Source organism: Vicia villosa, unplaced genomic scaffold, assembly GCF_029867415.1.
Source record: "Vicia villosa cultivar HV-30 ecotype Madison, WI unplaced genomic scaffold, Vvil1.0 ctg.000830F_1_1, whole genome shotgun sequence".
NCBI classification, from domain to species: domain Eukaryota; kingdom Viridiplantae; phylum Streptophyta; class Magnoliopsida; order Fabales; family Fabaceae; genus Vicia; species Vicia villosa.
This window is the reverse complement of record NW_026705365.1, coordinates 694,711-706,130: the sequence shown is the minus strand read 5'-3', so window position 1 is coordinate 706,130 and position 11,420 is coordinate 694,711. Positions and strand designations below refer to the sequence as shown.

Genomic DNA, 11,420 nt, shown 5'->3' with positions numbered 1-11,420 from the left:
AATTCTATAACCCTAAATGAATCCATATATATACTAAGACAATCAAAAGAGCCAGAGGGAGGACGAAAAATTGAAAAAAGACTAGGGTTTAGATTTCCAAAATTTCAAGAATAGGTGAGTTTTCAAATCTCTCTGTCCAAGCAATCTCAAGACCAAAGGTTTATTTTATTCGATCCTCCAGGTAAGGTAGAGTAAGTATATGTGACTTGCAGCATGTGAAAACGTCTATAGCACTCACGCCATGATTCATCATATTCATAGTTTTTTTTTGTTTCTTTCGTATCCAATATTACACTGTGTTTTAACGTTATGTAACCATTTGTATGAGTTTCAAGTGTGTAATAGAGAAGCTTTGCATCGTTGGAACGGAGTTATAGAGCCGAATTCGCCTTCCACCATTGTTAGGGTTCAAAGGAATTGACTTTCGGATTCATGGTCACGTGCCCTTACAGTCCAAACCATCATCACCATTGAACTCGGCATGACTAAATTAACGGATCTGGGCGGTATATAATTATTGTTAACGTGAAATTGTTTAGTTTGATTTTGCAGGAAAAAACGCTACGAAAATATCGTAGCTAAAGGCACGCCAATTCGTAGCAAAGATTGTGGACCATTAAAGAAGACGATGAACAGTCTTCTTGGGCTCTTCTAGATGCACGCGTGCGCAGGGCATTGATCGGTCAACCGGCGCACCTTCTCTCTCTGCTTCCTATTGGATCTCGTTGCAAACACTGGGGCCCAGGCTTGATTCCTTTTGACTTTTTCCAACTAACATATAATTTGATATTTCTTTTATTCTGTTTGGTGTATTAACAATTAAGGTACCCAGCTCCCTTGGCAAAAGAAGGAGCGTTTGGTTACACTGGAAGCGTGGGTTCGATACCCAGCAGCGCCAGTTTGTTATTTTTTACAATTGTAGTTTGTCTGCGGATCCCATGCGTGAAACCCCCTGGGATTATCATACACCCTCAGTTATTAGCCATAAGATCTCTCTATAATTCAAATCTAACGCACACAAAGGCTAAGGCGCTCCATGCTTCCTCATAGCTTCAGCACACATGATTACTACCAGGTTCCTTTATTATTTTTTTTCTTGTATTTGTTATGTAATTATAATTGGTTTTATTTGTTTTATTATATACATAGTTTAATTTTAAAATCATATTAATAATATAATTAGGATTTAGAATTATTTTCCCGATCTTTTTCAATCATTCGATTTAATTTATTAATTTTAATTATTATGTAAATCATAAAAACCCTATAGAAAGTTATCACGTATTAGGGTTTGCCCCACCCCATTGGCCGTTGGCCAAAGTATTAGGATTAGGGTTTTCTAACCAACTTAGGTTTTAGCCAAACAATTTTAGAATTTTATTCGCTTCGATTAAATCAATTGATTGCGGTGGATAATAATCAATTAATTGTTTAATTAATCAAATCCTATAAATTCAAATAAACTTATTTTGCTAAATGGTTTTAACCAAATCTATTGGTTACGATGATTAGCATTTCCTCCTTAAAGATTCGTTATTATTTTTAATCAAAGCTATTGATTATGAGGGATAACGATAAATTAATAATTATATTAAAATACATTCCATTTGCTAAAAGTGATAATCGAATCAATCGATTAGAATTGCCAGCAATCCTTTACTAATCTATTAATTATGGTGATCAAACCTATTGATCATCGCGATTAATAGTACAAATTAAAATCAGGGTTGTACGCCCAATCCTAAAACACTTCCCAAATCTAAAACATTCAAAACATTTCAAATCAAACTACGGATTTTCATCCTTATTCAAAACTACGATAGGCCATTCAAAAAGCCTTCAAACACCTCCATAATCAATTCTAAGGCGTACAACCCTGTCCCCGAACTACGTTGACTCTGATTCTCCCTAAGGAGATACGTAGGCACTTGGATAACCAAGACGAGTCCCCTTCCTCCAAATCTTAATCATGTCTTTAACCCTATTAATTGTTTGTTACCTTTCTTTATGTTTTGCCATAACCCTTATCTTTGCAATGTTAACCTTTAGGAAAGGGTTGAGGGTGCCTAACACCTTCCCTCGACCTGAATATAGTATCTTACCCTGATCTCTATACTGCGTAGGGTTTCCTATTCGCCCTTCAGAATAGGTGGCGGCTCTCTAAGTTAAAATTTTTAGGGCAGGTTGCTACACATGCATCAATTGCATCCACCTAATCATTACAAAACAACCCCTGAACATCTAGGTACTAATTCGTCAATTTATTAATTAATCTACTACCAACAGTTTTTATCATTCTAATTCCAATTCTACTATTTGTTAATTCTATTATTAATTCCAATTATGCTACTAATTCAGCCAGCTACATATATCATCGTTATTACTAGTGCTATTTCTTCTTCACACCAATTCCATCTTCATACAACTTAATCTATTAACAACATATTTCATCACAAAGAATCATCACTATAATTTCTACTAATTAAATTAATCAATTCCAACGGTATAATATTCTAATTAATTTAAACCAATTTCTTCACTAATAATAGTTATAATTCTTCTCAAGTTAATCCTACTAAGACTTGATCCCAACAACCAACATAAAACATCAACAGCCAGAAATCAAAACATATTTCTAAAACTCGTATAGCACGCGCCGCGAATCTCTCTTTGCGCCGAACACCACAGAAACCTTCAGTTCTTGCCGCGTCCAAGCCTTGGCGCTTACCTGCGCTGACAGCATCTTCTAAAAAAATTAAAACTCAATTTTCTTTCTTCGATTCCAGTACAATTCAATTTCGATCATCACAGGAACATAGCAATATTATAGTTATACTCCACCAACATCTAGCAATTTTCTACAACTAATTCCTCAATAATAATAATTATAAACCCTAGGTTAATTTCCCACAACCATTGATTGAACTTTTATAACCTTATTCACAGACGTCAATCAATTTTAACATTCAACAATACAATCACAACACACAAAACAGAGGCAATCATACAACCATGACCCCCACATATCATTCATCATAATCCCGTTTATAGAGCTAGAACCCCACCCTTACCTTGGATATGAGATTGCTCTACTCTACCGGTTGCCATAGCTTATGCCGCCACTTCCAACTTTTCTCCGAAAATCTTTTCTAACAACGTGCAGAGACGCACCAAAAACCTGTTCGGAAATCGCTTTGTCAGACGAACTTAAAATCATCAAAACGAAAATCGCTCCGGTCAGAAGTTACCTCTACGAGTCTGGAACGTTGTGTCCAAGAACCACGATGATCCAACGGTTGGATTGGGAGAAACGTCCGTTTTACTAAGGTGTCTCACTGCAGAAACTTGCTGCGAAAATTGGACTTCCTCTAACTTTTCTCTTCCGCCATGGCTCTCTTCTTCACCTCTCCTCTTTCTCCAACTTTTCTTCTTTCTCCACGTCTACTGAGACCTAACTTCTCTTCTTATTTCCTTTATTTTATTATAATTATTATTATAATTATAATCTTCATTTGGGCTTACTAATTAACACCCCATGATTACTATCAACAACGCAACGTCTAAGCCCACTTAAATAAAACACTCTCATAATCCATAATATTAATTCTATTATTATTTCTCTCCACCAAATTGACTAACTACCGACTATAAAATAAATCGTCCGAACCACCAACTCAACATATTCAATATCATTCTCTACGGCTTAAATCAACTTAAATTAATAATAGTCCATTATAGTAATATTATCTCTAATATTATTCTCCGATTAAACCGAATAATTTCTCGATCATTAATTTATCCGCCCAACACAACGTATAATTCCAATTACGCCTCTTATAATAATGTCAATAATTCTAACTTCGACTAATTCCAACAAATAATTTCCTTATACAATTTAATTAAATAAATAATTAAATTCCGGGTGTTACAACTCTCCCCCACTTAGAATATTTTCGTCCTCGAAAATTCTATCCACCAACTCCTACCTCAACTTCATTCCACATCATCATTTTGTCAGGTCACTCCCATAATAACCTCAAAGCAACCAATTTAATCAAATTCGTGATATCTCAGGATATCACTCGCCACCTACAGTAACCAACAACAACATTACTGCAACAACGACTAAATTATTATAATACTAATCTGACAACATAACTTGACCGATAACCACTCAACTCATCATTGACCAATGACTTACAAGAAATCCTATTTCAATCAGCACTATTTACAAGGAAACACAACACTTTGGCACATCACGCTTCAGCTGTGCAATTCTGATCATCCATCTTAATTCACCGTCCTCATTAGAGTTTCTATCAACTTATAATTTACAAGCTTTACCCGAGCCTCAATTTTTTTCCTCAACATTAACCGCTTTCTGCATCATCGAGATAGTAAAATAAGTCTATAACATCCAATACAATTCCGTCTACTATCAACAAGTCCTTAATTTGTCGATAAATATCCGACAATCGTAATGGAGTATAACCATTATTACAAACTACAAAATGTTCCTTCAGAAATTGCACTCACACCACCAAAAGCATCACAGTTCAACATCTGCAAAACCATCTGAATCCGCTAACACCGACGTCTTACGACTTCATACTACCACACGCCTTGTGATACTATCAGAACAAAATTCCCTTGTGCTATCATCATCAGCACTCCTCATTCTTAAAGTTATGATCTTCGTACTTCTAACAACTGCAACAACTCTTATAATTACTTGCTAACAATCCATAACAAGATCTATAATAATTCTACACTTAATCATTGTCCCTTCGTCAACAGCTGACATAATATCTACTCAAACAGACAATTTCATTTCTTTCCAACATAATCCTGCCACCAATAAATTTGTTACAGATGCTGCCACTATTTTTATAAGAAAATTCATCTCGTTAGCTTTCCAACGGGACTCAAATCGGATGTCTAGAACTCCAGTTATTAATTTTCGAAGTTTCACAACAATTTAGAAATTTTCCTGCATTTTGCTTACGAAAATTTCACTCAAAAACTCATTCTCTTCAACTTAATCACTTTCCAAACAGTCCTTAACATAACTCTTCGCTCCCAAACTTTTTATAACTCGAGAGCCAATTCTTTCAGTGAACTTCAGTTTCCGAAACACCAAGATAACAATCCTCTCTGCAACTTCGAACTAAAACACATCTGAGAAGCAACGCTTCTCCCCCAGTTTGCTCAAACTAATACCTACAACAACCAGAAAACAACAAGTACTGACAGTGTTTCACACACTTGTCGCGTACAGAGGAATAAACAACATTAGACGACTCTGGCCGGACAAACCGACCTGCTCTGATACCACTAATGTAACACCTCAATTCTACCCGGTTATTTATAATAAAAATCAGAGTATAAATTCCAAACAAATTCATTTGAGGTATCACATATTCGTCATTCAAAAACAATTATCGACTTATTTTCCTTCATATAGATACATAGCACGTAACTTAAAATGGACAATTAAATTATTATTCAAAAATCACTTTTTTTTTTCAAATTAAATAATTAACTCACAACGGAATCATCAAACTTCATAAATATTCAAATCAAGTCGTAGCATCATTGCACGGTAACTTTAAGTTACAATTTAAAACATAATTCACTTAAAAATTCAGCAAGTAAAATAATAAATTAAACAATCGCTTTATCCCCCGAGTGCTACGTATCAGAGCAACACACTAACTCGAATAACAACAACTAAAGACTTCATAAAATCACTTCAAACTTCCACCGCTATCTTAAGTACCTGTCAATTTCCCATGGTAGGGAAACATCATTCAGAAGGGTGAGATATCTAACAATATAAACAAGCGTATGATAAATAATATATTAAGATTAGATCATACAACTTCACCACTTCATACTTATTCAAACAACGGTTATAATAACAAATAGCAACAACAGTTATAATAATTATTTACCAATAACAAGTATAATAACAATTATCAGCAACAAGTATAACAACAACAACTTATAACAACAACAACAACAACAACGTAATAACAACAATAACGTAATAACAACATCAACTTCAAATGCGACTCAACTGTGCAAATGCATGTGGTACCATTGGAGCAGAACTCCCAACTTAAACATATGCCAGGTTATCGAGGCATTTCAACTTAAACAGGTGCCATCAAGGCCAATTTAAACAGGTGCCGTCAAGGCCAACTTAAACATTTTGTCAATCCAGGCCAACGTAATATGCAAATGTATGCATGCAACAATAACAACAACTACAACGTCACAACACAACAATGCAACAACTGCAAACAACTTAATCAACCTTGGTCATAAGACCTGCAACTTAATCAACGCATCATCAATAACTTAAACAACATGGTCATAAGACTTGCAACTTAATCAACGTATCAACAACAACAACCAGAACAACAACAACGAAAACAACAACTTAAACATGCATCAATTGCATCCACCTAATCATTACAAAACAACCCCTGAACATCTAGGTACTAATTCTTCAATTTATTAATTAATCTACTACCAACAGTTCTTATCATTCTAATTCCAATTCTACTATTCGTTAATTCTATTATTAATTCCAATTATGCTACTAATTCAGCCAGCTACATATATCATCGTTATTACTAGTGTTATTTCTTCTTCACACCAATTCCATCTTCATACAACTTAATCCATTAACTACATATTTCATCACTAAGAATCATCACTATAATTTCTACTAATTAAATTAATCAATTCCAACGGTATAATATTCTAATTAATTTAAACCAATTTCTTCACTAATAATAATTATAATTCTTCTCAAGTTAATCCTACCAAGGCTTGATCCCAACAACCAGCATAAAACATCAACAGCCAGAAATCAAAACATATTTCTAAAACTCGTATAGCACGCGCCACGAATCTCTCTTTGCGCCGCGAACACCACAGAAACCTTCAGTTCGTGCCGCGTCCAAACCTTGGCGCTTACCTGCGCTGACAGCATCTTCCAACAAAATTAAAACTCAATTTTCTTTCTTCGATTCCAGTACAATTCAATTTCGATCATCACAGGAAAAGTTAGGTTCATAATCATAAAGCTAAGGTGTAATAGATTTAAGTTTGGGTTGGATGTGAGTTAAGTAAAAGTTAGGTTGTAACATAATGCGGTTTGATTCGGTTTACAAAATACAAACCGCAAACCGAACCGAACCGTGCGGTTTTGTTAAAAGATGACCCAAACTAATCCGAACCAAATGCGGTTTTTTGCGGTTTCGGTTTAGTTTGGTTTGCAATTTTTTGCAGTTTCGGTTTGGTTTGGTTTGCGATTTTCTATTGGTTTGGTTTGATTTTGAACACCCCTAATCATGACTAATAACAGAAAAATAACATCAACCTTCATGTTTTTTTATTACAAACTTCTCATATATAAGTTAATGTTATAAAAATCATCAATTTAAGGTTTAAGAATTACTATGTGCTCTGTACTAAGTTCTAAGGAGAACATTAAGATTTATCATATAAATTAATTAAGCTATTAAATAAGAAAAGACATTGAACGATCGGTAAGTTTTAGAGGCAATAAGGCTTAGAAAAAACTAAAAACATACCATGGAGAAAAAATGTCTCTTAACTTTCTGCTAAGCTCAAAGCGAAACATGCCAAAGAAATGTCTCCATAAGGCTATCACAATGGTAATAGGAACTAAAAGAGAAATTTAGATAATTTAATGAAGAACTTAGACAATTTAGACATAGAACTAAGAATCCAATTGACTATTTATTCTTAGAGACAATTTATTCCCAGACACATTTCAATCACCAATGTAATACATTGTTAGTAATGATTGGTGGGTTTGTATGTTCTACTAATAATTAAGACCAATGTAATACACTTGTTTTCGTCAAACAATATTGATCATGGTTGTAAGACTGCTTTGAACTTATATAAGAAGATTGCAAATGTGAATGTGAGTGAAATCATCACCTATCTTTATCCCTTGAGCAGTTTAGTTTTTAATTCTTAATGCACACTCTCTCCATTGTTGAATTATTACCAAAAATCAGAACATACCATATCGAATCTTTGCACCACATGGAAATATGAGAGAAGCCATTTACAGATAATGACAGGATGTCTTGGCTTGAATCATTGAAAGAAGCCATTTTCGAATACTTAAATAACAAAAAGGGATTTGTTCTTGGTTGCTCTGCTTTGAGTAGCAATTAGATATGTTCTTAAGAACAGGTGACCATTAAAAACTTCAATAAACAACACAAATCACTAACCTTCAACATCAACACAAAAATTCTCATGTTTAAAGGAGAGCCATAATACTTTTCTCACTAACCTTCAACAAATCCCTACTACAAAATCAAACCCAAACTTTAGTTGCCTAAATATAAAATTCATTAACTTTTATTGATGATAAATAATAAACCCTAAATCGAATATCAAACCTCCTTTTCACGAAAATCAAACTTCTTATCGTTTCCTATCATTGCAATTGAGAGAAGGGGTCAGATTTGCGTGAATCTGAGGATTTTGTAAGAAAGAGTTCAAGTATTGAAAAAAAAAAACCTAAATTTCTATTACAGATTGTATATATGTTAGGAGCTAACCTTAAAAAATAACAAAGAGGCGTGGAGGAGGACGACAGACATCATACGGCTGAGAGCGAGCAATCATCGTAGGATATTATAGTCTATACGTGGAAGGGCAAAGTACTTTCAGTTGCAATAGGAAGGCTCTTCTCCTTTTTTTTTTCTTTCCTATTATAATTAAATATATTTAGATATACTATATAAATGTACAGTGTTTCTATTAATATTTAATTAACAAGATTATATAATTTATATGAGCGTGCACTGTCAACGTAAATTGTAAAATTTTTTACGCGGTCAATGCATCACAATTCTTAAAAATAAATACTTTAAATATTATTTAAATAAAAAGTCAAACATTTATAAAGTTAACGATTTGGATTTCACTGATAATGTAAAACTGCTTTACACTGTCGGTGTATTTCCATTAAATCCAATTTATATTCACTCAAAAACATATTGTTTAATTGAAATAAAATTATAATTTGAATAAACAGTACATATTAAAAAATATTAATAGGCTATTACATTGAATTTATACGGTTTTATTTAAAAAATTCATTTTTCAAAAATAGTTTTTTATTACTTTAGCATAACTTTTTAATAATATTTATAATTTTCATTAATAAAACGTTTAAATGATTCCAAACAAACAAAAATATTTAATTTTGAATAATTCAGCATTATTTTTTAAAAATATATAATATAGCTACATCCATAGATTTTTTATTTTTAACAATTAATAAAGATAAACAGAAAAAATATTTTTTAAATTAGTTGCCTTCAACTTCTAAAAAAAATAAACCTGGACATCTAAAGAAAACTTAGTTAATCTAATAACCAAAATTATAGGAGCATTATAAAAATAGGAAAATTTTCGTAAAACAGCGGGGGTCTGAAACCTCCCGAAATCGGATTACTATTTATTCCATAAAACATGGAACTTTTAATCAAACTTAAGGGGTTTTAAAAAACCTCCGCAAAATAACTGCCTCAATCAGGCGCGTTTTGTGCTGCTAACGACAACGACCTATTTGCTCATACATGTCACGGGTTGTCGTTGACACATTGCAACGGGACACCACTTCCTGGACATTTTAATACAAATAAGTCAATCCCTTTCTTGAACCAAGGCTCATAATACCATTTGTTAGTGCAACAATCGGAGGAGGGTCGAGCGAGGAGCATTCTTATTCTCTGGTACTTTCCTTTGAGCAACACACCTTTGTGGGAGACACACCACTTGCGCTTACCCACGAGTCCATGAGGAAATACTTTCGATACAAGTAAGTCGGTCCCTTTTTCGAACCAAGCCTCTAATATCATTTGTTGGAGGAGTTTTTCACTAGAGAGCATTGATACATAGTGTTGGACTAGGCACCTTTGTGAGAGACACACCACTTATTCACCAAAAACTTTAAGGTGATAGGTGAGTGGGTTCTCCCACTTATAAATGCTCAATTCACCACATTCCTATCTAATGTGGGACTATTTCTCCACTTACTTACACTTGCATTATTATTCTAACAGAAACAAGGTCCATAGAACATCACCATCGTTAGATTCCCTAATAAGTTCTTGTAATTCTACGTAGTCTGGTATGTGCATTGACGCGTTGTCGTAACTGAGTTCATGACTCATGCTAGTGTAGTTGAGTTGTGTTGATAGGTTCCTTGGTGAGTGATCTGGTTGATTGAATGACAACATTGGTGCGAATGATTCGTTGGAGAAAGAAAGAAATGGTTGTTATGGTGATTGGTATTCATATGTTTGTTGCATATTTTGATATTGTGATATTTAAGCGTTTTGGCTATGGCAGGAGAAAGTATTGGTGTTATATGTTTTTTTTGGGTGTTTTGTCTATGATAGGATGATGTGTTAGGGCGTATGATTGTTTGATTTTTTTGTTAATAAGTATGTTGTAGATGGTGGTATGAGATATGTTTTTGGTTTTGTGATTGAATGTCTAACATATATTGGTTGTGGATTTGAGAGTTTGTGGGTTGGTAATTTTGTTAGATAGGTAAGTGTGTGTAAGTAGTATGATAATTTTATTATACATTAGATATTAAAGCTTCTTGTGTGAAAGTAGTCTGATAATTTTGTTAGAGATGAGGCATTAAAACTACACTGCTTATGTGTAATTGTAATTGATATGTTTATGCCGTGCAATGCACGGATAATTTGCCTAGTATAAAATATGAGCTGTGTTATTTGTACACTAAAATTTAATACACCAAATTTACACCGTATATGGCTTAAGGCAAAATACTGTTGTGCACAAAAATCAAAGTACCATTAATTATTAAAAAACTAAAACTAGTAGACCACATATACACCTTTACGGTGTAGGTGTTAGAAAATGGTGTATAGATAGCTTTTCTGATAAAATATAGAGGTGAACTTAAAACGGGTGACAAATTTTTCCATAAGTTGCACCATAAATTAACATCTAGCAAGCATGCGAGGTTGGCCAACAATAATACTTTCAATTTGACCATTTCAAATTCCAAAAGCATTTTAAGAGAGTCAATATCAAACAGACATCTACCACGTGTAAGTCAACATTAAGGCCATATATTAGAGAGCATTAGACATTTTCAACAGCAACATTTCAGCTATAAACCAAAACATCCCATGAGGAGATTTGAATTATGTCTGGATCATTCTTTCTGATTGCACATAATGTAAGGGTTGAATACAAATGTACCTTATAGGATTATAATAGCATTTATTTTGCAAACATTTTTAGGCCGTGTTGTTAACTTAATAAATAGTTTTTTGGGTTAAATATGTTAGAGGTCCCTATAAATATGACAA

General features: G+C 33.5%; 1 long non-coding RNA gene across 2 annotated transcripts; it reads right to left on the bottom strand.

The window, feature by feature from the left end:
• Positions 1 to 8,148: 8,148 nt before the first annotated feature.
• Positions 8,149 to 8,748, bottom strand: LOC131631472 (uncharacterized). 2 transcript variants are annotated; one of them, XR_009292713.1, is made up of 2 exons: positions 8,619 to 8,748; positions 8,149 to 8,532 (listed from the first exon to the last, which is right to left on the bottom strand). It is a non-coding gene; the product is annotated as an uncharacterized LOC131631472 (long non-coding RNA). The 2 variants fall into 2 exon arrangements; XR_009292712.1 differs by having other exon boundaries at positions 8,149 to 8,491.
• Between the last annotated feature and the right edge of the window lie 2,672 nt (positions 8,749 to 11,420).